Genomic DNA, 7,182 nt, shown 5'->3' with positions numbered 1-7,182 from the left:
AGGTAGTTTGGATAAGCGGTAGAAAATGAGTGAGAGAGTGAGAGAGTGAGTGATCTGAATTCTGATAAATGGTCTTAATTTGAAGGGGAAAAAAAACAAAACGAACCAAACAAAAATATTAGCATAAAACATTAAATTAGCTGAGTACATAGAAGTGGATTGGGTTAGAGCATTGTGCTATACCTCTTAGAGAGAGAGAGAGAGAGAGAGAGAGAGAGAGAGAGAGAGAGAGAGAGAGAGAGAGAGAGCAGAAAGTGCTAACAGTCAATAAGAGTCAATTATCACTAAAAACCAACAATGCGGTGAAAACAGACTAGTAAATCTCGGCACCATACCAAATTAAATCGAAAAGCAATAAATAATCTACGTGAACAGCATTTTATCATTCCTGCAACATTAGCTTTTATCTTCTTCCTAATGTGAAATTGTCAGCAGTAACAACTTGCTAACAGCTTGCATTCGAATCCCCCACATTCTTTTCTCTGAGAAACTTCCAGATAAAAGCAAACATCCTTAAGATATCCCTGATCTTTTTCCTGACAGCTGTGATCGCATGAACTGTTGACGTCGGTCAGTTACGCCAGAACCAATGGACTCTTGTTTAGTAGCTGATGTATAACGTATAATTATAGCTCAACACAATCCAGTTGCCTAGCAACAGTGTTGTCGTGAGTTTAACTCGAACTCATGAGTTGCATTAGAAAGCTTCATAAATTTACATTGAATCATTTCATCTTATGCTGTGTTGGAAGGCTTACATAATAAGAATTTATATGAAAGGAACGGTCTTGTGGATTCACCACCAGTTCTCAGTATGATGGAGCTGATTGTAGTTCAGTTAGCAGCCAAGAATTGCAAAGTTTTATTTCAGTGTGATTGAGCTGCATGGAAATATAATTTAAATATATCCCTGACAATTTTGTCTCATTTTTATTGACTAGCAGCTAACTGAATTATTATTCTCATTCATTATGTTGGCTTTGTAGAAGCCAACATTCTGTTTTCCTATTTCAGCTTAGACAAAAAGTTATAAAATTTAATGCGGCTTTTTATTACTTTTCTAAGCGATCCGAGTATCGGTACTTCCGGTACCAGGTCTCAAATTGGCCTTTTTTCCCATAGACTCCCATTATAAATTTTGGAGGTTCGTAACTATGCAAACTTTTGAACTATCTACACCAAACTCGGCCAGCTCCTTTAGGGTGATACTCTGAACAAATTAACAAATTTTAAATTGGTGTACCGACTGGCCTTTCGGTTGTGCCGCAGCCCCGCCCCCAAAATATGCAAAATCAAAAAACCTTTCACAACATGGACATGTGACATATCAAAACACTCAGAACAATGAGGGGAACTCTGATGATGTCACGTGACGTCACATGATGTCACAGGAAAATAGAAAATTAGCACAACATGAACATGTGACATATCAAAACAGTCAATGAGGGGAACTTCCTCAGGAGTATTCAGATGACGTCACATGCTCGTCTCCACTTGCCTCTAAATGTTTTGGCACCCTATGTTTCTGTCCACTTGCCTCCAAAAGAAATACTGACCCTTATGTCCACTTTCCTCCAAAAAGCACCGGCCTTTGCGAATACTTGCCTCGTCAAAGCCAACATCAAAGTTTGTCGCGACGAACTTTACAAATCTAGTTACACTTTGCATCTGTACTTCACCCAGTATTTAACCCTTCTTATCAGTACACTGGTGTTCCTTTCCCCCCACCAGAATGGAAATAGACTTATGGTGACATTTTTTTAATCTGTGTAAACAAATGAATGATTTTATCTCCACAAATCTGATATAAAGTGAACCAGGACTCGGTTGGCTTTCAGTGTGAGACGTGCGTTTTTCCCTCTGTTGTACAGCCTTAGATAGAATCCACATTGTACTGTAGCTACTTATGAACAAGCACTTGGAGCATATCAGAGAGCAGAAATGGGCTTGATATAACATTTACATTGAAGATACATACAGTACATTTGTGTGGGGAAAAAAATGTTTTTGTTTATTTTGTACTTCTCTATGAATATATTGCCCCTAGTGGATGAGATAAAAACGTAAATACTTCTGAAACACTACGATTTCTTAAGAGCTGAGTGTTTACTTTCATATGAGCTTTACATTAAACACACACACACACACACACACACACACACACATATATATATATATATATATATATATATATATATATATATATATATATATATATATATATATATATATATATATATATATATAGTATATATAGTTAACCTCTGGAAAATATTTACTGTGCATTTGAATTCATAATAGAAATGCACTCATCCTATCGTAAGGAAATTGTGAGATCCGGTTCAGACCAAACCCCAGCAATTTATGAGAGAGGAAGAGTGAAACTGATTCAGCTGTCTGGGTGGAAAAGATGGAGTCACTCTTTTTCGCTCTCAATCAGAGCGAAATAACCGGCAAGGATGAGCTCAAGGGTAGTTAGGGTCTGCATTTCTCAGGATCTGGTTCCTAATTGGTGAAGTCTTGAATGCATCCTGATTTCATGAAACTTCTGCATGAAAGTTCTTCTCTGGAGTGTGTCAGAAGGCTGGATGCTTTATTGCTCATCTCAGCCCCAGACGTTCAGAATGTTTCATAGCCTTATTATACTTTTCTGGCTACAGGCTTCAGGATCTTGCATTATTGCTCTCTGAAATTCCATGTACTTTTTTTCTATACTGGATTCTGTCAGAAAAATATACCTTAATTCGGCAATACCGTTATCTTTGTTTCTGAGCATGATATACAGTATAATCAATAGATTGAAGTAAAATCCGAATCTATAAATGTTTTGTCAACTCTTAAAAAAAGTGTACACTTGTTTGGGTGTATGTTTTGTGATGAATCGTATCTGACTCCTTTCTGAAGGCTAATTTATCACTGATTTACCATTTTAGTAAAAAAAAAACAAAAAACAAAAAAAAAAAACAATGGCTTATATCTTCTCATCTGTTTAAAATTCCCATTGGAACCTTAGCATTCTCCTGCGTGTCAATGTCGGTCCAACATTTATCACTCCATCGTCTTCTTTGGCCCATTAATTCCTTCACCTCAATGCCACACCAATCCATTTTCCTTTTCTTTGCTCTTGAAGCCTCTTTGTTCAGTGTGTTTGTAGTAGTCACCCTGAAAGCTTTATCCTGCTTGAATATATACTCAAGTGGAATAAGCAGTGCTTAAACACACGCTACTTAGTTTTCTGTGAGATTATACATGCAGCTGCTTGGTATCACTAACGCAAACACTCTTTAAAGTACCAAATAATTTTTGTTTGTGAAATCACTGAACATCTAGGACAGCGGTGTCCGATCTTATCCGGAAAGGGCCGGTTTTCATTACAACCGAGCAGAAACCACACCAGAGTCTACTAAAAGCCAGGAACAACTGATTAAACAGGTGGAATCAGGTGTGGCTTCTGACTGGTTTTAATGAAAACCTTCACCCACACCGGCCCTTTGTGGATAAGATTGGACACCGCTGATCTAGGACATCTTCAGGACTTTTTAAAAATCTGTGTCAGGTCTCGTTAATTTAGCCATCAGGGCAAAGCTTTATGTCTTCGACATAATGTTACACTACATACAATTATATGATAAAATTGGCTCATTGATTCCTTTATTATTGCCACATATACATTACAGAACAGTGGAATTCTTTTCATCAGCAGCCATGATAGAGCTGGTGCAGGAACAGGAAGGGTTAAAAGCCTTGCTCAATTGCCCAACAGTGGCAGCTTAGCAGTGCTGGGGCTTGCACCCCGATCATCTGATCAACAACCCAGAGCCATAACCACTTGAGCCGCCACCTCTCCGATGATGAAGAAGAACGTGACACACCGGTTTGCGATTTGAGCTTTTATCACGATATGTTTAATAATGGCTCAAACCAAAGCCAGAAGCTATCTAAGACAGATGGTGGATGACACATGGCGAATGCCTCCAACGATTTTCACTTCTCTTGCAACAGAACAAAATGTTGCAGGGTTAAAAAAAAAAGCAGAAATCTCCACCAGCATAATAGTAGTAGCTCAACGTAAATCTGCGTTAGAGTGAGGCGAGGCAAGGCAAGGCAAGGCAAGGCAAGTTTATTTGTATAGCACGTTTCATACACAGAGGTCATTCAAAGTGCTTTACATAGAAATTAGAAAACAATTTATAAGAGAGAAAAAAAAATATGTAAAAATAAGAGACACACGATAAAATCATAATAAAAACAAAGAACAATTAAAAAAAAATAAATGTGATTTTAATAAAAACAGTTTAAAATATGTTAAAAAGAAAAAGAATAAAACAGGAGTAAAAGTGATTTGGATAAAAAGTGCAGTCAGTGTGAAGCAGCACGGTGCTCATTCAGTAAATGCAGAGTTAAACAGATGTGTTTTTAATCGTGATTTAAAAGTGTCTACTGTTGAAGCACATCTGATCTCTTCTGGAAGCTGATTCCAGCTATAGGTGGAATAATAACTAAATGCTGACGCACCTTGTTTTGAGTGAACCCTCGGTATCTCTAACTGACCTGATCCTGATGATCACACACGTGGACAAGTGGCTTAGTGGTTAGCACGTTCGCCTCACACCTCCAGGGTTGGGGTTCGATTCCCACCTCCGCCTTGTGTGTGTGGAGTTTGCATGTTCTCCCCGTGCCTCAGGGGTTTCCTCCGGGTACTCCGGTTTCCTCCCCCGGTCCAAAGACATGCATGGTAGGTTGATTGGAATCTCTGGAAAATTGTCCGTAGTGTGTGATTGCGTGAGTGAATGAGAGTGTGTGTGTGTGTGCCCTGTGATGGGTTGGCACTCCATCCAGGGTGTATCCTGCCTTGATGCCCGATGACGCCTGAGATAGGCACAGGCTCCCCGTGACCCGAGGTAGTTCGGATAAGCGGTAGAAGATGAATGAATGATAGAAATATATTACAGGTTTCTAACCTTCATCTAGCGTGTGTCCGTGAGGGCACATTTAAATCAATAACGGAGCCGTGTGTCATTTTTAAAGCTTTGCGATGCCTTCATAGCAATGCGCTTCTGTAAAAAACATTGAAAGCTTGTCTATTTTTACTCCACAAACCCAAGCTAAAGCTCGTCTAATAAAACTCTGGCATCCTGTCACTTTAATTGGTGCCTGGATGATTCCTTGATTCTGCGTTCTCCAAATCTTGATCCAGAAATCCATGAAAGCTCACTATGTTTAAGGGCAATGCCAATTGATTCGGAGCGATCAATAAGATGGGGATGTTTTCTTGATTAATGATTCACAGGTGCTTTTTATTGCAGTCTTTTTTTCATCTTGTAGAGCTTCTCCTTCTCCAAAAACAAATCTCAGTAAGTAACATGATAACAGAAGTACATTATGAGCTCGTATTCATTAGATATGAAACAGAGTGTACGGAAAAAGATCCTCGGAGAAATGTCATTCAAAATGAGAGCATATTAGAAGTCGAGTGTGCGATAAGCATCGTTTTATTGATGCTTATTCAGTGGGAATCACATCACACCACGTATAGGTGGACTTGCTCGTTATTCCCTGTGTGAGACGTCATCAACAAGTGAAGTCAGTTTAGAGAAGATGTGTGTGGAAAATAAACAAAGATTACAAAAGTGCTATTAAAGAAATGCGACGCCATCGGGTTTTTTTTTAGGAGTGTTTTAATTCGACTCCTTAGTGGCTTAGTGGTTAGCATGTTCGCCTCACACCTCCAGGGTTGGGGGTTCGATTCCCGCCTCCCCCTTGTGTGTGTGGAGTTTGCATGTTCTCCCCGTGCCTCGGGGGTTTCCTCTGGGTACTCCGGTTTCCTCCCCCGGTCCAAAGACATGCATGGTAGGTTGATCGGCATCTCTGGAAAAATTGTCCGTAGTGTGTGATTGCGTGAGTGAATGAGAGTGTGTGTGTGTGTGCCCTGTGATGGGTTGGCACTCCATCCAGGGTGAATCCTGCCTTGATGCCCGATGACGCCTGAGATAGGCACAGGCTCCCCGTGACCCTAGAAGTTCGGATAAGCGGTAGAAGATGAGCGAGAGTGACAGTGTATTTACATAGCAAAGCAGCTTTACAGGAAAAATACATTACATATGATACATTTTATATCGACCCCTAATGATTAAGCCAGAGATGACGACGGTACAGAAAAGTGAGATGACAAGAAGAAGAAGAAGAAGAAGAAGAAGAAACTTTGAGATTTGAAAAGGAACCTCATCCTGATCTGGGTGACACCAGACAGTGTGATAAATCATAAAAAATCATTTCCTCTTCTATAGCTGTGTATTATATTAAGAAAAAACGGAAGCATGATTGTGTAACCAGGAAATCCATTTCATTTTAACATGAAGTCTATTTTGTTACGAAGTTATGAAGAAATGTTCACCGATGGAGAAACTGATGGTATCAATTTCAGCTGTAAAGCCATCTTCATTCATTCATTCACTCACTCACTCATTTTCTTATCCGAACTACCTCGGGTCACGGGGAGCCTGTGCCTATCTCAGGCGTCATCGGGCATCAAGGCAGGATACACCCTGGACGGAGTGCCAACCCATCGCAGAGCACACACACACACACACTCTCATTCACTCACACAATCACACACTACGGACAATTTTTCCAGAGATGCCAATCAACCTACCATGCATGTCTTTGGACCGGGGGAGGAAACCGGAGTACCCGGAGGAAACCCCCGAGGCACAGGGAGAACATGCAAACTCCACACACACAAGGTGGAAGTCATCTTCAGACAGGGATTATTACACAGAGAATGCCATTTTTATACTAAACCCACCCTCTTGTTTGATTGACAAAACCCACCAACCCTCTGGTTTGACGTTGCCACATTATAACCCATTGTGATGATTTGACACTTTTCAAGCTACAAGATTTAGGTTCTTAAAAGTCACAATATGATCAGCTTTCTATAATCTGTGTTGTTTCTATTTACCACAATGTCAAATGGTGGCAACTCTTTTACCAGGTTTTGATTAAGTCTCGGGCAAATGTGGACTCAGATTCCTCATGGCTGTCGGGATTAGACCCTAGTATTTTCTTTTGCTTTTTTACGCACTGAAGTTTATATGCTTTGAGATCCTTTTCTGCTCACTACAGCTGTAAAGACTGGATATTTAAGTTTCCTCTCAAAAACTACTTCTCACTGGATGTTCC

The sequence above is a fragment of the Tachysurus vachellii genome, chromosome 24 (genome assembly GCF_030014155.1).
Source record: "Tachysurus vachellii isolate PV-2020 chromosome 24, HZAU_Pvac_v1, whole genome shotgun sequence".
Taxonomy (NCBI): Eukaryota; Metazoa; Chordata; class Actinopteri; order Siluriformes; family Bagridae; genus Tachysurus; species Tachysurus vachellii.
This window is presented reverse-complemented; position numbering follows the sequence as displayed.